We start from the raw sequence: 26,119 nt of genomic DNA on the forward strand, positions 1-26,119 counted from the left end.
TGATTAAAATTTAAAAATTTAGCTCCCCAAACACTGCCTGCTGGTTAATTAAATTTTATGTTGACTCCATATAATGTTTATAATGTGAATATATTCCAAATATATTTTGATACAGAATAACATAATTTTCAGAATGCACATTTATTCCAACTATGCGGAGATAACACTAGTGTTCAAACAACGGTAGCTGGTCTGATGTTTAAAAGAACCACTTGCTAGCTGAAGGACATTTCTCTGGAGGCATGGACTGGAAACCATGTTGAGCATGCTAAGTGATTCCATCTGACCTGCAGAAAATCGCTATGGGTTACATTTTCACTTTGCACGTATGTCACTGACAAAGCCAACTGGCTGGAATAAGCATTCTGAAATGGACATTTCTGGCTGAGCTTTTGGAAGACTGCATTTTTTAATGTGAAACATAAAAAAACCACTATTCACTGGTTGCACATTAAAAGCAAATGGCCAAAGGAAACAAGATGAACTATAAAAAGCTCATAGGATGAAAACGTTAAATTTTGTATACAATTTAAATTTATTCTATTTGTAGTAGGTTTAAAAATAATGATGCTTAATATAATAAACCAACCTCCCTAAAAAAGAAAAAAGATTTAAAATCAATTTCAGACATTACAGAGAAAGATACATTGGTATAGCTTAATAAAGAAAAGATTTGACATTGTTCCTTTTATAAATATTTAATCACAACTGTATATAGATTTCATACTTACTGAGTGAAGACTTGGAAAATTGATGTGAATCAATGAACTTTTGTTCTTTGAGGAAATGCAATCTGAGCTAGGAAAAAACTCTCAAGGCAAAAATTTCTGAGTTTGAGTCCTTATTTTGCCATTGACTGACTTTGTTGGTATAAAATAAAACATATCCTCTTTTAGGCTTGGGTTTCCCCCAAAATATGATTTTATAGTTACCTGATCCTGTCATTGTCAGCAATGAACTGTTATTTAGAAGTGGCTTAGCTCCTGCTAATAAAGCCATTTTTGTAAATGTAGGGTTTTATTTTAGTAGTGTGCAGTAACTGAACTGGTGAAGCCAGTTTATGAACCACATGTGGCATTGAGAGACTGGTGAGTATTTAGAAGCAGTTACATAAGACTTTTTAGTTAGTTAGGATTTACCATAGGCTTCTTTTGTGAAACTCTTTGCTGGGTACCGTTAGAGTTATAAGATGAATAAATGCTAGTGTCCTAGCCCTAAGAAAGAAGAGAAACCAATATAAGAAACCAACGTGAGTTACATAATGACTTGTGCCAAGTGCTTTGCCGGTGATTAACAGACCTCATGTAATCACCTATGCCAGTTGAAGGCCTCACAACATTTATTGAGTGCTTACTATGTACCAGGCATTTTGCTGAGAGTACATAATCATAGTTTATTTTACAAATGAGAAAACTAAGGTTTAAGAAATTGCCTTAAGGGCATATAGCTGATAAGTGGCAGAGAGCACCTTTCACACTTGTATTGTTTCACAATTGGGGCAACATATCTTAAAATGAGAGGAATTTTTAAGTTAGATATCATGACATGAAAAAAAAAAAGACATTTCTATGTTGAAAGATGATTAGAGCGGATGTCACTGATATTTTTTGACTGACCCTCTGTTGCCTTATGTGAGCAGCTTTCTCGGGTTGGGATGGTGGTGCTCTTCCCAATTGACCTGCACTTGGGATTTGTTTTTATGTTTGCCAGAGTCCTGTTGTGGTTAGACTGAGTCCTCACCATTGTAGTAATTCCTGTTGTATATGAAACTACTTTGTACACAATTATGTCCACAAATGTAAAGACAAGGTTTAAGCAGTTTTGATCACAATCATGTTTATGAATTGTGGAGCTAATTGATTATCAGGCATGTACCCTATGATTTATTAGTAAAGGAATAAGTTCTATGTGATACCTTCTTTTGTGCATATATTATTTGCTTATTGGAAGTTATCCAATTCATGTGCTTATCAATTTACATTTGACTAGTACTAAACAAATGCTGACGCCCTTCTTAATTCTGAAATTAGCATGAAATAATAATAAATGAAACACTCCAATTCCACCTTTTAAATGCAAGTTATAAAATTTCACTTGGCTAAGGATAAGGGGAGAGAAATCATGTTTCATGGTTTTGATTTAAACTAAGATATTTGTTTTACAACTACAAAAATTAAAGCCATGTACCTTTTCTAAAGTGTGAGGTGAAAATGTAAAGCCTCTCATGAGTTTAGCAGTGCTTTCTGCGCGTGCAGTTTCTCCTGTCCTGATTGTAGTTACCAAGTTATGGATCATCAGCAGCAGCCAAAGCCTCCTTAGAGGCCTAGCTCTGCTGCTGTCACTTTTTCCAGGAAGTCCTCCTGGTCTGGCCTACTGCTTTGCTTATATCGGCTTGTTTATTTCTGCAGAATTAGTTTATACATTACCTTTATTATTGCATATTAAGTTATGGTATAATGATTTGTTTTAGTACACTTTCTTGATCCCAGTATTTCTTCCTTGAGATCAAGGACTATATTTTATTCATGTTTTTAATCTCTAGTACATAGCCAAATTCCAGACATATAGCAAGTAGTTAATGTATGGAATTAATGAATATGCTAATCATATTTGATTTATAAAAAAGTGCATAAGATTGAAACCAAGTACAGTGAACTCCCTGCAAAAAGTATATATCTTAAAACAGTTCAGTTTGGAATTAAAATGTTTCCTGTAGTCATTTCATTTTAACAAGAAGAAAAAGATTAGGAAACTGCTTTCTACTGTGGGAGGGTATATCCTTGATTAAATAATTCCCTTGCTTTTAAATTACGCATTTTGTTGCTAGATAGAAATTGTAGAGCATTGTAATTTTGGAATAAATCTAGAGTGCTTCAGGTAATTTATGTAACTGAAGATAAAAGTTTTTTATACTGTTCATACACAAGAGTGAATTTTTAATTGCTTTAAAATATGTTAATAGGTTAAAATTAAATTCCCCTCCTCTTTTCACTCTCTCTCCTCTGTATCTTATTTGTTGAGTAGATTGAATTGTTTGTCCTATTCCCACAATCTGGCTTTTGCTTATTGCATACCTATGGTGTCTTGTAGATGTGTTTTTCTGTCCTTAAAAGAGAACGAAGTGCTGACGTATGCTACAACATGGATGAACCTTGGAGATATGCTAAGTGGAAGAAACCAGTCATAATAAGACAAATATTGGAATAAGCCAGTCATAATAAGACAAAGATTGTGTGATTCCTCTTACATGAGATTCCTAAACTAGTGAGATTCATAGAGACAGAAAGAAGAATGATGGTTGCCAGGGCCGGGAGGAAGAGGGAATGGAGAGTTAGTGTTTAATGAGTACAGAATTTCAGTTGGGAAAGATGAAAAAATTCTGCAGATAGACGGTGGTGATGATTGTACAACAATGTGAAGGTACCTCATGCCATAGAACTGTACATTTAATAATGGTTAAAATGGCAAATTTTTTTATTATGTATTTTCTTAAGTCTATTGGGGTAACATTGGTAATACAATTATACATTATCAGTTGACATCCATATATTCTATTGTGTGTTTACCACCCAAAGTCCAGTTTTCTTCAGCTACCATATATTTGATCCCCTTTAACCATCTACCTTCCCCCTCCTCCCCAACCCCTTACCTTCTGGTAACCACTAGTAGTCTATAGTTGATGTCCATGAGTCTCTGTTTGTCCTGTTCATTTGTTGCTTTTAGGTTTCTATCCCCCATGTAAGTGATATAACGTGATTTTCAAGTTTTTCTGTCTGGCTTATTTCGCTTAGCATGATTATCTCAAGGTCCATCCATGTTGTCGCAAATGGCAGTATTTCATCTCTTCTTATGGCTGAGTAATATTCCATTGTATATATGTGCCACAGCTTCTTTAGCCAATCATCTATCGTAGGACACTTCGGTTGCTTCCATGTCCTGGCAACTGTGAATAATGCTGCTATGAACATTGGTGTGCAAATATCTTTTTGGTAATGGGATTTTAAGTCTTTGTGGGTAAATACTCAGTAGAGGGATTGCTGCATCATATGGTAGATCAATTCTTAGTTTTTTGAAGAAACTTCATCCTGTTTTCCACAGTGGCTGTACCAATTCGCAGTCCCACCAGCAGTGTATGAGGGTTCCTTTTTCTCTGCATCCTATCTAACATTTGTCATTACTTGTCCTGTTGATTACAGCTATTCTAATAGGTGTGAGACGGTATCCCATTGTGGTTTTGATTTGCAATTCCCTAATAGCTAGCAATATTGAGCATCTTTTCAAATATTTGTTGGCCATTTGTATGTCCCCTAGGGAGAAGTGTCTGTTCAGGTCCTCTGCCCATTTTTTGATTGGATTGCTTGTTTTTTTGTTGTTATTAAGTTGTATGAGTTCTTTGTATATTTTGGATATTAGGCCCTTATCAGAGGTGTTGCTTGCAAATATATTTTCCCATTCAGATGGTTGTGTCTTTACCTAGTTGAGGATTTCTTTTGCTGAGCAGAAGCTTTTTAGTTTGATGTAGTCCCATTCATTTTAGCTTTTACTTCCCATGCTTTTGAGGTCAAATTCATAAAATCCTTTTTAAGTCTAAGGTCGTTGAGTTTAGTTTCTATGTTTTCTTCTATGCATTTTATTATTTTAAGTCTTATATTCAGGTCCTTAATCCATTTCGAGTTAATTTTTTGGTGTGTGGTGAAAGACAGCAGTCTAGTTTTCATTCTTTTGCAGGTCGCTTTCCAGTTTTCCCAGCACCATTTAGTGAAGAGACTTTCCTTTCTCTACTGCATATTTTTGGCTTTTTTTGTCGAAAATTGTTTGCCCATATAGATATAAGTTTACTTTTGGACTCTTGATTGTTTCACTGGTCTGTGTGTCTGTTTTTCTGCCAATACCATGCCATTTTGAGTACTGTCGCTTGGTAGTATAATTTGAAGTCGGACAGAGTGATGCCTCAGCCTTGTTCTTTTTTCTCAGGGTGGCTTTGGCAATTCGGGGTCTTTTGTGTTTCCATACAAATCTGATGATTTTTTGTTCCATTTCTTTAAAAAATGCTGATGGGATTTTGATGGGCATTGCATTAAATCTGTATAGGTAATATGGTCATTTTAACTATGTTGATTTTTCCAATACAAGAACACAGAATATGTTTCCATTTCTTTGTATCTTCTTCGATTTCTTTTAATAGGGTCTTGTAGTTTTCATTATATAGATCTTTCACTTGTCTCATTACATTTATTCATAGGTATTTTATTCTTTTTGTCGCAATTGCAAAAGGAATTGTTTTTTCTACTTCTTTTTCCGACGCTTCATTATTAGAGTATAGGAGCGCTATGGATTTTTGAACGTTGATTTTGTATCCAGAAACTTTACTGTATTTGCTTATTGTTTCTAGTAATGTTCTTGTGGAGTCTTTAGGGTTTTCTATATAGAGAATCATGTCATCCGCAAGTAGTGACAGTCTGACTTCTTTGTTTCCTATTTGGATGCCTTTTATATCTTTCTCTTGTCTGTTTGCACTTGCTAGGACCTTCAATGGTATATTGAATAACAGTGGCGATAGTGGACAGTCTTGTCTTGTTCCTGATCTGAGAGGGAAGGTTTTTAGTTTTTCAACATTAAGTATAATGTTGGCTGAGGGCTTGTCATATATGGCCTTTTTTATATTAAGGTACTTTCCTTCTATACTGATTTTGTTAAGTGTTTTGATAATAAATGGGTGCTGTATCTTGTTGAAGGCTTTTTCTGCATCTATTGCTATGATCATATGATTCTTATTTTTAAATTTGTTTATGTGGTGTATCACATTAATTGATTTGCTTATGTTGAACCATCCCTGTGCCTCTTGATCGTGGATAAAGCCCACTTGATCGTGGTGTATAATCTTTTTAATATGTTGCTGTATTCAGTTTGTATCTTATTTAGGATTTTTGCATCTGTGTTCATGAGAGATGTTGGTCTATAGTTTTCTTTTTTTGTTATCTTTACCAGGTTTTGGTAAAGTTGGGAAGTATTGCCTCCTCTTTGATTTTTTGGAATAGTTTGAGGAGAATCGGTATTAAATCTTTTTTGAATGTTTGGTAGAATTCACTGGTGAAGGCATCTGGTCCTGGACTTCTCCTTTTTGGTAGGTTTTTGATGATTGTTTCAATTTCCATACTGCTGATTGGTCTATTTAGATTTTCCAGTTCTTCTTGATTCAGTCTAGGAAGGTTGTATTTTTCTAAATACTGGTCCACTTCTTTTTGGTTATTAAATTTGGTGTTATATACTTTTTCATAGTATTCTTGTATGATCCTCTGTATTTCTGCAGTGTCTGTCGTAATTTCCCCTCTGTCATCCCTGATTTTGTTTATTTGTGTCCTTTCTCTTTTTTCTTTAGTGAGTCTAGCCAGGGGCTTGTCAATTTTATTAACTTTTTCAAAGAACCAGCTTTATGTTGCATTTCTTTTTTCTTTTTTTTTCCAATTTCATTTATTTCTGCTCTAATTTTGATTATTTCTTTCCTTCTGCTTACTTTAGGCCTCATTTGTTCTTCCTTTTCTAGTTTTTTAAAATGAAGCATTAGGTTGTTTATTTGGGCTCATTTTTGTTTTTGGAGGTAGGCCTGTAATGATATGAACTTTTCTCTTATTACCACTTTTGCTGTGTCCCAAAAGTTTTGATATGTTGTACTGTCATTATCATTCGTTTCTATGTATCTCTTGATCTCTCTTTTTATTTCTTCTCTGACCCATATATTCAGTAGTATGTTGCTTAATCTTCATGTATTTGTGGTTCTTTTCACTTTCTTTTTACAGTTGATCTCTAGTTTTGAAGCATTATGATCAGGGAATATGGTTGATATGATTTCAGCCCTCTTATATTTGTTGAGGCTCTCTCTGTGTCCCAGTATGTGGTCAATTCTTGAGAATGTTCCACGTGCACTGGAGAAGAACGTATAAGCAGCTGTTTTGGGACGAAAGGCTCTGTAAATGTCAATTATGTCCAGTTGGTCTAATGTGTCATTTAAGGATGTTATTTCCTTATTGATTTCCTGTCTGGATGATCTGTCCGTATCCGACAGTGGGGTATTTAGGTCCCATACTATGACAGTGTTTTGGTCTGTTTCTTCCTTTAGTTCTGTTAGTAATTGCTTTACATATTTCAGGGCTCCCTGATTGGGAGCATAGATATTAATAAGTGTTATGTCTTCTTGGTGCGTAATTCCCTTTATCATTATGTAGTGTTTCTGAGTATCTTTCTTTACTTTTTTTATTTTGAAGTCTTTTTCATCCGATATTAGTACCTCTACTCCCACTTTTCTCTGAATGCCATTTGCTTGAAAGATTATTTTCCACCCCTTTGCTTTGAGTCTGTATTTGTCTTTGGAGCTGAGATGTGTCTTCTGGAGGCAGCATATAGTTGTTGTTGTTGTTTTTTTGATCCATTCTGCAACTCTGTGCCTTTTATTGGTGAGTTTAGTCCATTTAGATTTAGGGTGATTATTGAAATATGAGATCTTCTTATAGCCATTTTATCGTTTGCTTTCTGGTACCTTGGTGTTTCTATTGCTTCCTTGTCCTTGTGTTTCTGTTCTCTTTATTTTGGTTGGGTTTTGTGGGTTTTCCCTCTGGTCCTTCTTGTTTTATGTTATTTACTTCGCTTCTGAATCTTTGGCATGTGGTTACCATTACGAATATGTAAAAGATTTTATATATATGAAGTTGTCCCTTTTCTCTTGCGTGTGCCTTATCTCCATTCCTCTTTGCGAATTTGGACCTTTGAATCCTCTCCTTTTCAATCATTGTTGTCTGTTTGTCCCTATGTATGCTGAACATTCATTACTATATTGCTATAGCAAATCTCTTCTTATTTTAAGCTTATAATGCCCTGTTCCTAGTAAGGATTGCATTCCTCTGCTTTTATCAGCCTGCTTTTATCACCTTATTCCTAATTGAATATATATATTTTTTGTCATTTTGTTTTAGGTGAGCTGACCCCTTAAAGTATTTCCTGTAGTGCAGGTCTTGTAGTGGAGAAGTCCCTGAATTTTTGTATGTCTGGAAAGGTCTTTATTTCTTCTTCATATCTAAAGGAGAGCTTAGCTGGATACATTATTCTTGGCTGGTAGTTCCTTTCATTAATAGTTTGAATATTTGATTCCACTCCTTCTTGGCTTGTAAGGTTTGTGCTGAGAAGTCCCATGATAATCTAATGGGTTTTCCTTTATAGGTTACTGTCTTCTTTTCCCTGGCTGCCCTGAGAATTCTGTCTTTGTCATTGATTTTTGATAATTTCAATACAATGTGTCTTTGTGAAGGCCTTTTTGGGTGAGATAATTGGGTGTTCTACTGAGTTTGTAAATTTCAAGCTCCAGCTTATTTCTTAGATTTGGGAGGTTCTCGTGAACTATTTGTCTGAAAATGCTTTCTAGTCTCTGCTCCTTTTCTTCCCCTTTGAGAATTCCCATTATTCTTATGTTTCCTCTCCTGATGGTATCAGCTAGTTCTTGTATTTCTCTTTCATAATTTTTCATTCTTCGGTTTCTCTCTTCTTCCTTCTGATTTATTTCTAGATTTCTGTCTTCGATATCACTGATCCTTTCCTCCATTTTATCAACTCTGTTTCTCAAGCTTGTTGTTTCATTTTTCAACTCTTGCAGTGTATTCTTTATCTCCAGAATGTCTATTCGGTTCTTTTTGAGGGTTTCAATCTCTTTGCTAAAGAACTCATTCTGCTCGTCTAGTTGTTTTTTCAATTCCTGAAATTGTAGATATGATTCGTTTTGGATCTCATTGAGTTTTTTCAGAAGTACCATTTTGAATTCTCTGTCATTTAAGTCGCATATTTCTATGTCTCTAAGCTTATTTTCTGGAGATTTTTCTCTTTCTTTCTGAAAGGCCTTGTCACCTTGGTTGTTCATGGTGTTTAATGGACTATTTCTCTGCCTGGGCATTAATAGAAGTGTGTTCTGCTTTTCTTTTCCAGAAAGAAGATTTATTATATAATGGTCTCTATCCTGTTGCAAATAAGGTGTTTTTCTTTTGGTTTCCAGTAGGTGGCATTGAAGTTTCTTGGATCTCTATTTTATATAGTCTTAATAATGTCTTTTTTTTTCCTTATAGATGTTTAATCACACTCGCTACCCTCAGTCTCAGTTTCTGTCAGTATTAGTGACAGTTTTGGTAGTGTTTGATAGATTACCCTGGAGTTCCCTGGCGTTCTGTCTCAGAGGATATGGTGGGAGGGGCCCTCTGGGTTGGCATTTGGGGGCTCTGGCTCAGCCTTGGTTTTGCAACTTCGGCTGGTGGAAATTAACTGTTGTTTCTGTGCCTTCTGCCTTGATGATTGGGCACTGCCGCCAGTCATGTGGAGCTCACAGCACTCCCAGGCAGGGCTCTTCAGAGAACTCAGCACACCTTCTCCTCTCCCCCTCCTCCTGTAAGGATCTTGGGCTGTGAGAGGCAGCTTCTTTGTTTCTCTCAGTCCACTGCCTGACACCTGGGGTTCTGACCTGTGGTAGCTCTTATGCGCAGAACTCATGCTCAGACATACTGGTGTGCAGTTTGGGTGTTTTTTGTTGAGTTTTAGATGTTCAGCTTATTGTTTCAAGGGGAGAGATCTAGGAATGTCTCTCACTCCGCCACGTTTAATCCAATCTCGTATAAACAATTTTTGATAAAAAAATAAAGGTGCTAGAGCTCACCAGTATTTTTACTTAATTTTGACTGAATTGTATAAATAATTGTGATAGCATATGCAAGGATATCTGTGAGATTAAGAGGTTTGTTTATGAATGAATTATTCTGAAAGATTAACGTTAATTTCATTATACGTGTGTAAAGTACCATCCTGTATAACACATTAAACCTTTCAACTGTTTATATGTAATATATAGTCTAGGTATATATGTTTATGTGTGTATACATATTTGTATCTGTTTCTAATTTTATAAACAATAAAATCTAGGTTTGAACAGAAGCCATAGTCTTTGCTATATAATTGAAAAAACATGTGTTTCCATGTAGGCAAACCTAAGGAAAGTAGTAACTCTCAAACAATTCATCTGTTTAGAAAATGCTTTCAGGCTTTTACATGTTAAATCCATAATTCTATTACATCTATTGAATTTTGTAATGAGAAGCATTTGTTCATTGACTTAAACTTTTAATAATTTAACAATGAGAAATTTCCCAGAATGATGCATGCCGTGTCTATTGGAGAAATAGAGGGGATTGAGAAAAGAGACATTGTCCGGAAAACTGAAATAATCTTAGGGGTTAAATCTGAATCTGGCATTGATAGTTTAGGTGGCTATTGATGATGCTAAAGTGTTAATTTATTTTTGTTTTTCTTATTTTTCTCTTAAATCGTACCATAGCAATTTTGACTGATTTCAAGTAGTTAGATGTTACCAGATCACAAATACGTTTTTATAAATTACAAATAATGATCTGTTCAGAATCTTATTTTATTTAGAAGAGGGGGAGTTTTCATTAACTTTTTGCTGTCCTTTTGGAGTCATTAGAGATTTATTGACTAATGGCTTATTATATTTTATATCATATTAAAGGATTTGGTATTATATAACTGGCATCCCAAAATGTGATGTCAGCAAAGAACTATTAAAATATCTTAGATGAAGAATATATTTGATTGAAGAAGGAAAAAACAAAACAACTTCAGATTTTTTTTTGTGCTAAATATATATTTTAAAAAATTTTTATTTTATTTTTTTAGGCAAGGCAGCCCTTGGTTGACCTCATAGATTGCAAAGCTTACAATCCTTGTCAGCTTACAATCCTTTATTTTTTTAATTTTTTTCGCCTACAGCACCTGGTCTTCCTAGATGGTTCCCATCCAAGTACTACCCAAACCTGACCCTGCTTAGCTTCCGAGATCAGACAAGATTTGGCTTGTTCAGGGTAGCATGGCCAAAGACTAAATATATCTTTTTAATAAAAACTATTAACTTTGAAATTGCTATTGTCTTTCCAAAGGCTAAGAAAAACAAATTTTTTCGACTGCAGATTATAGTTATATATCTGGTACTGTGCCAGGTGCCTTCACAGGTTTCCATTTAATTCTTAAAACAACCTGTGGAGTAGATGATATTACTATCCTACAGGTGAGGAATTGGCTGAGTCAGAATTCTATATAATTATGTATATTTTTGTATACATATGTGGGTATACATATATAAATACACATGCACATAAATATTAAAAGATTTCAAATTTTCAAGGTTTAAATATCAGAATGGCTATTTCAAAGAAATGGAGAAAAATAAAGTCCTTGGGAAATACTGATTTTTTTTCAACATTGTTGTTTCATCATGGGAATTTGTTTGAATGGACAATAATAAAAGTAGCAGTTTTATAATGTACTCTCACTTTTTTCTCCTTGAAATTATCATTGTTGATATATTCTGCAATGATATATTCTGGTTTTGAATTTGACTTGTGCCAAGTATGTTTGTTTTTAATTTTTAAAAATTATTTTATTTTATGATTTTTTAAATTAAGTTTATTGGAGTAACATTGGTTAATACATTATATAATTTTCAGGTGTACATTATCATTTGACATCTGTATATTCTGTTGTTTGATTACCACCCAAAGTCCAGTTTTCTTCAGCTACCATATATTTGATCTCCTTTACCCACTTCACCCTCCCCCTACCCCCTATATTTGACCCTCTTTACCCTGTCTACCTCCCCTCTCCTCCCCTACCCCACTACTAACCACTACTCTGTAGTCCTCTGGTGACCACTAGTTCATGTCCATGAGTCTCTGTTTGTCCTGTTCATTTGCTGCTTTTAGGTTTCTATCCCCCATATAAGTGATACTATGTGATTTTCAACTTTTTCTGTCTGGCTTATTTAGCTTAGCATGATTATCTCGAGATCCATCCATGTTGTCACAAATGGCAGTATTTCATCTCTTCTTATGGCTGAGTAACATTCCATTGTATATATATGCCACAGCTTCTTTAGCCAATCATCTATCGTAGGACACTTCGGTTGCTTCCATGTCCTGGCCACTGTGAATAATGCTGCTGTGAACACTGTAAATAATACTGCTGTGCAAATATCTTTTCAGGTATGGGTTTTCAAACCTTGGGGGTAAATACTCAGTAGAGGGATTACTGGATCATATGATCGATTCTTAGTTTTTTGAGGAACCTCTATACTATTTTCCATAGTCGCTGTACCAATTTGCAGTCCCACCAGCAGTGTATGAGGGTTCCTTTTTCTCTGCATCCTCTCCAACATTTGTTATTACTTTTCCTATTGATTACAGCTGTTTCAATAGGTGTGAGATGGTATCCCATTGTGGTTTTGATTTGCATTTCCCTAATAGCTAGCAATATTGAGCATCTTTTCAAATATTTGTTGGCCATTTGTATGTCCCCTAGGGAGAAGTGTCTGTTCAGGTCCTCTGCCCATTTTTTGATAGGATCATTTGTTTTGTTTTTGTTGTTATTAAGTTGTATGAGTTCTTTGCATATTTTGGATCTTAGATCTTTACCAGAGTTGTTGCTTGCAAATATATTTTCCCATTCAGATGGTTGTCTCTTTACCTAGTTGAGGGTTTCTTTTGCTGAGCAGAAGCTTTTTAGTTTGATGTAGTCCCATTTATTTTAGCTTTTACTTCCTTTGCTTTTGAGGTCAAATTCAAATATGTATTAATATTTTATTAGAGGAATGCTCTCAAGTAAGGGATTTTACTAGTTATTTCAGAATATGGATCCAAAGAACAGTATGTTTTACTTTTTGGTGGAGTGCGAATTTTGCATTTGGTAGCATGAATAGTATAAGTGGCCTTACTTACCTTTCCACGCGAGAATATGTATTTTTTTCTCTTCCCCTTTCCTCTTTAAGACAAGATTCTGATGTGAGGTCTTTTGAAAAGCCACTTGAAGGTAGGTCATGAAGGACTTGATTTTCTCTTCAGCAGGAGATGGCAGTCTTAGCACATTTACTTCTAATTAAAACCAGAGCCCAATGTTTCACCTAGGCAATTTATTATTATTTTTAAGCAATGAGAATTTTGAACTCGGGAGTGGAGTTTTCTCTTATAAATCTCATAGTACATTTGGACCTTGGGATTTAGAAACCTGTTGACTCCCTATTGTGTATTCAAAAGGTTAAAAGTCATCATTTTAATGGTTTTGTGGCATTCTCTTCCATTATAACGCTTGCTTTATGGGTTTTATAAAGATGCATTAAAATGCAGCAGCTTCTGTCGGAATGATGTTAAATTAAGTTTTGGCTTTATTAGCAACTTTTTTGTCCTTGACGAAATTGGTTGGACTTTTAAAATTATACACACGACTGAAGATGTAAATATTTGTGCACTGACATATACAAAGTAATGGAGTTTGTGTGTACATGTACAGGAAGTGAAGTGGAGGTGCTTGCCTGGGCAATTTAGACTCAATGACTTTTACCTGAAATACTTGGCTTCTCTCTCTGTCTCTGTCTCTGTGTCTCCCTCCCTCTCTCTCACTCTTTCTCTCTGTATATGAAATTTCATATATATGACATTGTATAAAAAGTTTCTTTACCTTTTCACTTACTTTTATGTGACTAGAAACTGTATTTACAATTATTAATTAGTGATTTTAGATATATAACTCCTTTTTGTGTAATGAAACTGCTTTAAGGAGTATTTTCCCTTGTAACACTATGTTAACTGTTTATAAATTAGAGAATACAGTTACGTGAATAAAAAACGATGACATGACTGGGTTACTGTTAAATTTATTGATTATCATTAACTTTTATATATTCATTTCTATATAAACATAGACATTTTAAACTAAATGGGTTCTACTGTTCATTGCCTTTTTTCGCCTTGTAAATTGTGACTATCTTTCCATGTCAGTAAATATAAACCTACTTCATTTTTAATGACAAAGAATTATGCATACATATACGTTGTAATTCATCTGTTAATATATATCTAATGCTTTTAATATATGTATATTTTACTTTATATACCATAGCAGAGCCAATCATTGGTGGGTCTGAACTTCAGGAATTGTGAGGAATTTGATGAATTTCTGCCCAACCCAAGAAAAAGTTTTTTAAAAAATTGAAATAACATGTTCATATATAAAAACTTTGGATGAGGTTTATATGGAAGAGGGAAATAAAATAATCTCTGCTCTTGTCACTAGGAACTAACAAATTATTATGACTATTTTAGTGTATTTATTTTTTTTACTTTGAATTTTTATGCTTTAAACCTGGGTTCATATTGTTTATTCTTTTAAGATCTTTTTATCACTGAACAATATGAGCATTTACAAAATCAATAAACATTCTACTTCAATATAATTCTAAATGATTGTAGAAATTCTCTGATATACTGTTGCTGGGAGAATTGTTTCTAATATTTTGCTTTGAAAAATTCTATAGTCATCCTAAAATTTCTATGAAACCATCAAGGACCTTAAGTAGTCAAAGCAATCTTGTGAAAGAAGAACAAAGCTGGAAGCATCACACTTTGTGATTTCAAACTATATAATAATCAAAACAATATGGTATCGGCATAAAAAGAGACACACAGATCAGTGGAATAGCATAGAGAGCTCAGAAATTAATTTATGAAAAAGGAGCCTAGAATATACAGTGGAGAAAGAATTGTCTCTTCAATAAATGGTGTTCATGGAAAAACTGGATTGCCACATGCGAAAGAACGAAACTTGGACTCCTATCTTACACCATATGTAAAAATCAACTCCAAGTGGATTAAAGACTTGAATGTAAGACCTGAAACCATAAAACTCCTAGAAGAAAACATAGGAGGTAAGCTCCTTGACATTGGCCGTGGCGGTGATATTTTTAGATTTTACACCAAAAGCAAAGACAACAAAAGCAAAAATAAGCAAGTAGAATACGACGCTGTATAAGTTTAAGATGTACAGCATAAACGATCTGACACATATATTGTGAAATGATTATCACATTAAATTTAGTTAACACTCATCATCTCATACAGATACAAAAAAGAAAATGAAAAAAAAACTTTTTTCGTTGTAGTGGAACACTTAGAATATATTTTCCTAACTTTCAAATATTATATCTCAATAAAACTGGAAAGAAAAAAACATTTAACACCACAAAAATCAAAAGATAAATAGAAATATTGGAAATATTATGCTCAAAGCAAAGTTGCCTGAAGATCAAAAGTTATCATTATAAGAGTAGCAAGGAGTAGCTAGCATACATTTTATTGAGAAAATAATGACAATCCAGATTTATTATTTTTATTATATTTATGATAAACTCTTTGGAAAGAAAAGTGGGATTGGGTGAGGCCAAAAAGCAACATTCTCTTGGACTATATCATTGCAATGAGTATAACAAAAATGTGTTCATGAGATTACTTGCAAATTTAAAAATATCCACTGCCGAAAAAAATAAACAAAACAAAAGAACCAAATGGGACTACATCAAACGAAAAAGCTTCTGTACAGCAAAGGAAACCATTAACAAAATGAAAAGGCAGCCTGTGGAATGGGAGAAAATATATATAAAATAAGGAGTTAATATTCAAAGTATATAAAGAACCTATACAACTCAATGCAATAAAAGCAATCTGATTAAAAAAATGGGGAGAGAAGCTGAATAGACAATTCTCAAAAGAAGATATACAAGTTGAACAAGTATTTGAAAAAATGCTCAACATCATGAAGGATCAGGGAAATGCAAATCAAAACCACAATGAAATATCCCTCCACACCTGTTAGAATGGCTATTATCAAAAAGACGTAAGAGGTAACAAGTGTTGGTAAGGATATAGAGATAGGGGAACCCAAATGCACTCTTGTCGGGAATGTAAATTGGTGCAACTATTGTGGAAAACAGTGTAGAGGTTCCTCAAAAACTTAAAAAAAATATAACTACCATACGATCCAGCAATCCCACTTCTGGGTATTCAGAAGAAGTGAAAACATGTGTTTGAAGAGATAGCTGCATTCTTATGTTCATCGAAGGATTATTCATAGTAGGTAAGATATGGAACAACAAACATGAATGGATAAATTATATGTGGTAGATACATACAATGGAATATTATTCAGCCATGAGAGAAGGAGATCCTGCCATTTACAACAACATGGATGGACCCGAGGGCATTATGCCAAGTGAAAAAAGCCAGACAGAGGAAGATAAATACTGTATGGTGTCACTTATGTGGAATCTAAAAAAAAGTCAGACTCATAGAAACAAAGAAGAGGAAAGTGGTTGCCAGAAGCTGGAGGATGGGGGAAATAGGGAGCGGTCAGTGAAAGGGTACAAAGTTTCTTCTATGAAATGAATAAGGTCTTAGGATCTAATGTAAAACATGGGTACTATAGTTAACACTGTATTGTATAATTGAAATTTGCTAAGAGAGTAGAACTTATTTTCTCTCCAGCGAAGAAGACAGATAGGTGAGGTGATGGATATGTTAATTAACTAAATGGGGGGAATCCTTAAACTATGTGTCCTTATATCAAATCCCCACAGTATGAACTTTAAATACCTTACGGTTTTGTCAGTTATACTTTAATGAGGCTGAAATTAAAATAAGAAAATAAAAGAATACTATGGTCATAAATTACCAGTATTTGAATCTCTGTGTTTATCTCTGATATTTCTTTAGGATAAAATCTTAGAATTGGATAATTGGGATGAAAAACTTTTGGTACACATAAATTATACCAGAGTGATGGACCCAATTTACCCTTTTTCTCATCTATGAGTAGCATCTGTGCCAACACTAGGTATTATTTTTTAAAATGTTCAAAATCTTTATTTAATGGCCGAGACTGACATGTTATATTTTCATAATTTAAAATAATCGTAAAAAATTTTATTTAGTACCTGCTAGGTGCTACCACCTAAGACTATGCTATAGATTTAACCTAAGTCTTCTCATTTAATTCTCAAAGTAACCTTATGAAGTAGGTTTCTTATTCTCATTTTAGGCCTGAGAAAATTTAGAATTGGTAAGATTGAGCAATTTGCCCAAGTATACACGGCATGTGAATAATAGGTTTTTAACTTTTTAAGTTTTAACTTTGTTTCTTTACTTAGGCGTACAAATGTTTTGATTTTTTATGATGTTAAATGTTTTAATCTTTTTGGTTTTTTTGTTATGGCTTCTGATCTTTGCACCATTCTTATCAAGATCTTTCCTACACTATGATTCTAAAGTATTTTCTTAATTTGGCCTTCCTAAGGAAGTTAAGATCCGAAAGTCAAGTTCGAGTTAGTGTGTGAGAAACTTGATTGCTAGCTGCTCTGCTTGGGATCTTTGTTTTATTACATTAAAATTATTTTGAGGGTGGATGGGAGGAAGGCTGGGTATACATTGACCGTTATTTTTCCTGCTACACAAAAGATAATATTCTGCTCTATTTTGGCTTTCATTGGTGTAAAGAAGTCAGCTTTCATTCTAGCTGTTATTATTTTTCTAGTTAATTTTTTTTCTCTTAGTGCTTTTAAGAGATTCTCTTTGTCTTTGGTGTTCTGGAGTTTCTCTGTCAGTATCTAGGGAAGATTTATTTTTATTTATCCTACTTAGAATTTATTCGGCTTGAAACTGGATCTTAGAATTGGAACCTTTCAACAATTCTGGAAAATACTCAGCCATTATTTCTTTGAATGTTGCCTCTTCCATATTCTCTCCATTATCTCCTAAGGAAAATCCAATTAGATATATGTTAGACCATCTTACTGTACTGTTAATGTTTCTTAACTTCACTTGTATTTTCTATATCTATGTTTCTTATTAATGCATTCTAGATTATTTCCGTAGATTTAGTTTCCATTTCCTAAATCACTGCTATTTACAGACTAATTTCTATTGAAACTTCTCTTGGAGTTTCGTGAATTTTGTTAAGTTTAATTGTTACATTTTTAATGTATCAAAGTTTATTTGTTCCTTAAAAATCTGCTTGGTCATTGATAAAGTCTCTTAATTATATTTTTAATAGCAGTTTTTATTTTTTAACCATAAAATGTAGTATTTTTATATTCTACTGAAATTAGTAATTTCAGTATATAAAGTCCTTACGGTTCTGATTCTGTCCTCTATTATTTTTGCTGTCTCTTGCTCATACTGCCTTTAATTCCTTGTGTATTGTGATTTTGCCTGTGAGATCATGTTCTTTGGAGTGTTCCTTCAAAGATTTCAGTTTTCTTGTGTCAGGTGCTTGGTGGTGCTTCTAATCCAGAATCACTTCATAGTAAATTCACAGATTGAGTCGTTTTGGACAAGCCAATAGAGTGAAATTTGGTTTGAAAACCCACATTAAGATCAGCTTAGGGTTTATGAATGCTTAGGAGAGATTTTTTATCTGATTCCAAGTTTTGAGATGTACATTTTATTTTGCTTTATCTTGGGCTTGAGGAAGAATGCTAGTTCTAAATTCTCCTTACACTAAGGGTAGATAGAGCCCTTTGTGGACTTAGCTTTATGCTGGTGAAGAACATAATGTGCAGGATCAACTAGATTCCCCACATGGAGTGAGCCCCACGGTTTTTCTCCTTTACCATATGTCATTTGAGACCGTGGAAACTTAAGCTGAATGTTGTCTGGTTCAGGAAAATACCCCAGGGGCTCTGTTTGCCTTTGTGGGTTCTCACTTTCACTTGGCATTTGGCTTCTGAACTTTATTTTTTATTTTTTTGGCAATGTATTGATGTACTTAAAAATGCTACTTTTAACCAACTATTTAATAATATTAGTGGTAGAATCGGTTTTATTTGCTATTCTCATCTACTTATTTTACAATTCGTTTAATTTTATCTATCTTTGCAAGCAATTCTTTGGCAATAAGACAAGAATAAATAAAGAAATCATAACAAAAAATTTAGCAAGCAGCTATATCAAATTTTGTCTGCTGAAGTGAAACATTTAACATTTTGTATTTAAATCTGATGTTGTTTATCAGCATACAAAGTACAATTGTGATGATAGGCCATGCTAAATTTGAAATCAGAAAGAGGTTTAGAGACTGTCATCAGGGTACCTACTTTATGCGTAGAAACAGACATATAGAAGACATGTAGGGTTGAGTTCTGGCCTTGCTATTTACCAGTTGTGTGTCCTTATCAAATCATCAAACTTTCCCGAGCCTTAGGTCTTCCCACATTTGAATAAGAACAATACTTCTTGACCTTCTTAAGTTACAGAATAGATGCTAGAGTTGGATATATTAATAGTGTATGGGCCAGTGCTTGTAAACTGCTATTATTATTATTTTTGAAGTCTTTAATGTGCTTGTGTCAATCTCATGAGACTTCTGTGAGAGGTCATCAACGCATTTATTGCTTGCTACCTTTGTTCCACATAATCTCTTGAAACCCACCTCAATTTTTTAGCCTTCTTTCATTTCCTCTTTGTATGACATCGTAGCTCAGTTAATCCTTAGAGCATAAAGCAGAAACCAAGAAATTCGAAAGGTAGTTTAGAAAGATTTATTGCATTATACTAGGAATGTTACCATGTTATACATATTTTTCACATTTATATCAGATGTAACTATATTCTAGTATTTTACGACATAAAGTAAAACTGGTCTTTGCTAGAGAATAGTAAAAGCACATGTAACACCCAGTCAGTATTGTGAAGATTTTAAAGAAGTCAGTTGCCTTTTGATAGGGTTAGATTCTTTACCTACTTGTCAGCAGAGGGAGCCTTTGCTTTACTTTTTGGTTCCAGAAGTCTGTCCTTGGTGAGTTTGTAAAGAGCCAACAGATTTATGGAAAATACTTGTTTCTTCACCTAGGCCTGAATGGGTCTTGGAACCAGTTTTTTCCTTTGTTCCTATAAAGGAAAAACTTGTTCTTGTGTTCTGAATGTTTTATAGTAATGGTTCTTAAGTGCCAGATGGTGGTGGGTTTGAAACTGGTTAATGCTGGGATAAATAGTAGTTCTCAAATGCTGTCCCCTGTCAAAGTTTGAATGGTCTCAAAGTAATGAAAAAAAATTAGCTAAGGTACTGAAGTTTTCATGAAGCTAAGTTCTGTTCAATTAAAGGGGCTGTGCTTAGTGCTAATAGTTCTTACTTTCTACTTGTTTGTATTGTCTTTGTAGAAAGTGTTGGTGATGATCGTCTCTGTTTTTTAAAAAAATTCCTGATCAGGCAGTTCACAAGGTTGATGACCCTGTAATGTTTCCCAAGAGTTTCTGAAACTTTATAGATCAGTGAAATTCAAGAGCCTGGGAATCACTTCTTTAGCAAGTACTTTAGCAAATAAAGACAGGAATTTCTGAACAGAACCATTTCCACTTCCTGGACACCTTTTGTCCTAACTTTCCCCGGAGATGTTTTCTACCCTTTTATACCTAAGGAGTGAGATTTGATGACTAAATTATCTGATATCCAAAATATAGATAAGTGTAGGTGCTAGGGAAAGTTGGTTTGATTTTTTTTTTCTTAAACATGAAAAATCTGAGATTAAGATTGACAAACACTCCTACAACGTTTCAGATACTAAACTGTGTAGTTCACATGTTCACTTCTTCAATATTCATAGCAACCCAATGGGGTGTAGAGTTTGCGATAAGTTTTATTTTGCATGTGAAGAAACAGGGTGAATGAAATTAAACGAAGTAGCCAAAGTCACACATCTAAGTTGTATCAGAGCCAGATTGAAAATTTTATCGTTTTGTCTTTCTGATTCAAAATCATTTCTTTTTCCATTATATAATAGTACTTTAATCTACATTTGATACTTTTCCCATATTCGCTCAATTTGTTCTTTTATGATATACCATTCTGTTCTGGGAACAGGGTTCAGCCAGAGCGTATCTTATCAGTACCCCTTTGGGGGTACTTTTCCTGCTGGTAATAATCCCTTGGTTCATATAATAATAATCCCTTGGTTCATATTACCCAAGAAAAGACTTTCTCTCCAGGGCTCTAATAATTAATAACTCTTTAAGGTTTATTTTGCATATGTTTTCGAAGTGAGAGTTTTGAGTAGTACTGATGGATGTAAAGATCATTCTACTCCTTTGGGCTTCCAGTTTATTCTTTGTGGTTGAGTGATTTTTCCACTCATTTATTGTTTTTCTGAAGAAAGTAAATTTAAAATAGGCAGAGAATAATCTTGAACAGCCCAGTAGTTCACACATACCCCCCTAAGTTTTGAGAGATTTTCAGTTCTTTCTTTTTTTTGGGCGGGCAGGGCGGGGAGGGGAGATGGGAGTTGGGAAACTAGCTCATGTTTAATTGTGATATTTTAAAATTGTGCAAGTGTTTGACATCTGTCCCTCCTCCATTTTAGTCTCTTTAAAATGACAGAAAAACACCAACCAATCACAGTTTTAATGGGTTTAATAAATTTACCCCTTCAGTTCCTATTTGCGGCACCTAATATTCTTTTGAAACACCAGACAGACCCGACAGTGGCCGATAGTAAATTTCAGACCTCCAGAGTTTAAAAGTTCAGGTTCTCTGAGCATTCTGTGTTGCAGAGGCACTTGTCTAAAGTTGGTCCTTCCCTGTAGTTGGGGAACTTTGAATGTACCAGTGAAAAAAGCTTTTTCCCCTTCAAGGGGAAGAAAAGTCACTCCTCAACACCCAGAAGATCTGGCTGTGAGATCTTTCCTCCTGTCCCATCTCTTTAGGCTTGGTTTTTTTTTTGCAGCGCAGCAAGAGAGAACAAAATGTAACCTGAGTTACAGAAACAAAATGGTGATGGCTACAAAGGGAGTCACCAGGAGCAACTGAGAAACTCCTTTATCTCCAAAATCAGTACATGTGCTTCAGGAAAAACAGTCAGAACACCAGGTCCACCAAATACGACAGCTAGAATTACAAAATCCATTTATCCAAGGGTGGCGGAAGGCAGGATTGGGAGGTGGGGAGCGTTAATGGCATAAGGAGAAAAAGTTTTCAAAGCAGTCCAGGCACAGGGCTACCGAATGATAGAAAAAAGCTGCAGAAAAACCTGTGGTCCTTTTTAACCGTGGGTGTTAAAAATCCACGTATTGGTGTCAGGAAGATTGTTCCTTATGTTCGCCAGAGATACAATTTCAGTTCCTCAGAGAGAAGGGGACATGCAGAGGCCCTTCAGCAGGGAAAGAGTTGCACAGCCCCCTCCCAGTCCCACCCAGCCTCTGGACGGCAGGTGACCCAGTGGCCTGCAGCAGCCTTTAGTTTGGCAGAGACAGGTGGGCTGAAGGGAACTTCTCTGCAGAGGTTGAGCTGCTCAGGGCAGACTGCAGGTAGACCATCTTGTGGAAGAGTCTGGTGCTTAAGAAAACCACCAAAGAGAAGAGGTGCAACTGGAAAAAGTGCGCTTTGTCAGTGTCTTTGCTTCATAGGCAATGATAATGAATAAAGGAAAGAAGAGAAGAGAAGAGGAAGCCACATACAGGAAGAGGACCACATCGCCGTGAGGAAAGCCAAGGGCAAACCAAATCCGAAGTAGGAAGGCCAATTCCTTTCTAGGTTTGACAACCGTTGGTGCATTTCAGTGCCATTATTGAACCCCTGGTATTTGTAGCAGTACACTGAGTAGAAAAGAAACACATGCGGGAGACTAACCAGCTGGCCAACAAGACGGATGGGAAAGAGACTCACAGATGTCCCCTGGATAAGGAAAAGAGCCTGCAGCAGAAGGTTGGCAAGCATGTCAGCAATGATTTTGCTGATAATAGGGAATAGGTGAGGCTTCTTCCCTGTTACCTCGAATGCTAGGCCGGCTATATCTTGAAACCAATCGGCATTCAGCATTTCGCTAAGAACAAATGGGTACAACCCAGAGAGCACTGAAACTTGATGTGAGCAAGCATTCCAGCAACGACCGGACATCTCCATGTTGTGTGTCCATTGATGGAGCACCAGTAATTTGGGCAGTGGCTGACTGAAGCACAGGAATGAACGTTCGCTAAAACGAGAGGAGACTGAACCGGAACAAGAGCGCAGCACTGGAAAATTCTGCTCTGGGCTCTCCTCCAGGACGTTCGTTGCCCTTTGACGCTGCTCCTCTCTCTCTTGCTGAATTCGAGCATCTAGCTTTGAGATGGTACAGATTGCCCCTGTGGAGTCTTTGGTTCCCCTGGCAAAGGCCTGGAGAAAGGTTTTAACACTGTCACCCGTCTCTTCACCACCCAAACTACCAACTACACAGGAGAGAGAGAAGCATCTCAAAATCTTCCATCATGAAGGACCTGGCAGCTCTGCCGCCTGGCCGCCTTTTGGGTGCTCCTAGGGCCACGGCCCCCATAGTTCTTATCATCTTAAAAATCCCACGCTTTGGCAAAAAGGATGAATTTCTGATTGTATGTGCTTCTTTTCACATTATATTTTATCTTTTTTGCTTGGGAGGACTTTTCTCCCCTCAATTAAAATTGTTTTTATATAATTCCCTCAATAATCAAGATCCAGTAATACCATTTAGTTACTGTTTATTGAATGCTTACCAGGGTCCCAGGCAGTATGAAGTATTTTTACTGTATTTTATCATAGCGGTATCATGTAATCTCGCACAGCTGCTTTACAGACGAGGAAACTGAGAGAGCTTTCAGGACTAAAATAAGAATGCACCAGATCTGGTCTCAAGTTGCGGCTTTGCTGTCAGTTCTGAGAAGCATGCCTGCCATCTTTATCAGCGGTGTCTCCCTCCACCCAACAGCTTCCCCCAGAGATCACTGATCTCGCTCCTTTCCAAACACAGCGCTGTCATAATCCATGTCTCTGCACGTGGTATGCCCTCTGCTTTTGCTTCTATGATTGTCTGGCAAACGCTTTTTCAGTGTGTAAGACTCGTGTTTTATTTCTGTTCTTGATTCTTCCAGACACAGTTCATCATGCTCCCACAGCCTTTTAAATTACTTTAATATGCCTCTGTTCTTCCACTGTTGTATTTATTTAACTCGCATATCCACTGAAATTTCTGAGAGTAGCGACTGTCTCTGCTAGCACGTGCAAGGTGTGCAGTGAATGTTCTTTGAATTTGCTGAATGAATTTGAGTTTCAGAGAATGTTATCAATCCTTTCATGGTTATTACATCTGCAAAGTAATTCACCCAATATTTTGTGGATGCAAGTGATAATATAATGTTTAGGGCCTTCTTTTAAGCTCTAACTTTGCATTCACATTGAATTTATCATATATAATGCTAATTTAATGAATGGTTGTAATTTCTTTATAATAACCTTGTTCACAGTTTAGGGGGAGAAATTAGATAAAAAACTTGGTGGAACACACACTAGAGGTCTTTGTAAGGCTATTAAAGTTCCTATGAAAATGAGACACATTAAAATGTCAAAAGGCAAGTTCATAGGAAGAGTTAGTATGTAGACCCAATTTTTATTTTCTTGAATCTTTAATTAGTCTCATGATATTTACTGGGGTAACACTTGAATAATAGTTGGTAATTTGTAATTTTTCCCTGGTACATATTTAAAAATAGTAGTTATTTAGCTCAACACGTGTATTGTATTTATTGATTGACTCTGTTTGCTTAGAGATTTAAATTTTAAATAACTAAGGTTTTAACCTTAGAATCTTCTTGAATATTGTATTATTATCAGGCACTGATTACTTTTAGAATGCTCAAATAAAATAGAATATGAGGGAGAAAGTAGTAAGAAAGAAACTAGCTATTTTTTACCTAATAAATTACCAATTGTTAATTATTGAGTATAGTCAAATAGTAGCATGTATCTCAAAATGGTAGTTTTATTTATATGACGATACTAGTAAAAAAGTACAAAAATGATTTTTAATGGCAAATTTACAATCCTGCAAGCTCTAGAAATCCATCTACCATTTGTTTTTAAGTTAGTATGTGTTGAAATCCTACTCTGAACATTTTTATGTCCTCGCTCATAGCAAACATGTTATATCATTTTTGAGTTGGGTTTGCAATAAAGATTAATGAGAGTTAGTGTTTCAGCTTTTATGTAACAACAACAACAAAAAATTTTCCAAGTGCGTGTAAAACCAGCGGAAGTTCCACAGACTTTTGGACTCTTCTGTTCTTATGTATCAGTCTCTTGATGTTTCCTGTCTGCCTTTTTGACTACCTATACAGCTGTTTTTCATGTGTTTTTCAGACTTGGAGAAAGACCAAGTATTTTTGACAGCTGCTTGCTGAACTGCAATATATGCTTGGCCACAGGTCACGTTTGCATTTCTTCACTTGTATTTTTACTCAATGTGTAAAAGAAATATGAGCATAGATTCAGAAAACACGTCGCAGGCTGAGGAAAGGTAGTCTTCTTTCATGTATGCCACTCCACTTACTCTGCTGCATGATTCCACAGGAAGAAAAAGGCAGGAGAGAAGGGAAGGAAATAGTATTCAGGACTGAACCTCCATGGGGGCCGGCCCTTGTTGCTATGGTAATTAATGATGGAAAATGCTCTGGGTCATGCAGGGTAGAAAGAAATTCTGGGCATGGACACACACACGCACACACACACACACACACAGACCCAGAGCTATATACCATTTTAGTGAATAGACTATAATTTAGCAGAGAAAACTGTTAATCTAGCAGTCAGTTCAACATGTGATTGATTACCAGTTTATGCATCATGTTAAAGCTTTGACTACATGATATTTTAACACCAGGAAATGAGGCACACTCTTTAATAAATACTCATTTCATGAGGCTGCCATAATGGAACTTTCCTGCTTTCCACCCCTCAGCCCCACAGGCACAATTTCTTTTTGCCTTTGAAAATGAAAAATACTGATTTCCAAAATCCTTTCAAAGTGATTTTGGTGGGTCCTTTATCAATTTGTTCCCAGATCTTACAAATCACAATGGTTATTTTTCTCTCATTATGATTAAGATCAATGGGGTAAATATCCCGATTTTAAATTCTGGTGGAATCTCCAAACTTCTGAACTATTTCAACTTTAAAAGATATTTTATTTTTCTGTGTATAGTTTAGGCATACTTTTTGAGGAAGCATCGTTAAGCTATTGTCATCTTTTCAGTCTCTTGCTTTTGTATTTCATGCCTTGTTGGTAAAACTTGATCCATTCAGTAGATCAAGTCTAACTACCTCTGGATGTTTTTTAAAATATGTTCCTTTTCTCTCCCAGAAATTTCCTCTGCTTTTACCTTTGACCCATATTCATTCTACTTATCCTTCTCAGTCTAGATAGGAT

At 35.3% G+C, this 26,119-nt stretch overlaps 1 protein-coding gene and 1 pseudogene across 17 annotated transcripts in view; one reads left to right on the forward strand and one right to left on the reverse strand.

Annotated features, from left to right (window-relative positions):
- BBS9 (Bardet-Biedl syndrome 9) overlaps nucleotides 1-26,119 on the forward strand; it is a 348,483-nt gene that overhangs the window by 54,588 nt on the left and 267,776 nt on the right. The window lies entirely within an intron of this gene.
- LOC120602001 (etoposide-induced protein 2.4 homolog) lies at nucleotides 22,060-23,684 on the reverse strand (annotated as a pseudogene).

The sequence above is a fragment of the Pteropus medius genome, unplaced genomic scaffold (genome assembly GCF_902729225.1).
Source record: "Pteropus medius unplaced genomic scaffold, Ma_sr-lr_union100, whole genome shotgun sequence".
Classification (NCBI taxonomy): Eukaryota; Metazoa; Chordata; class Mammalia; order Chiroptera; family Pteropodidae; genus Pteropus; species Pteropus medius.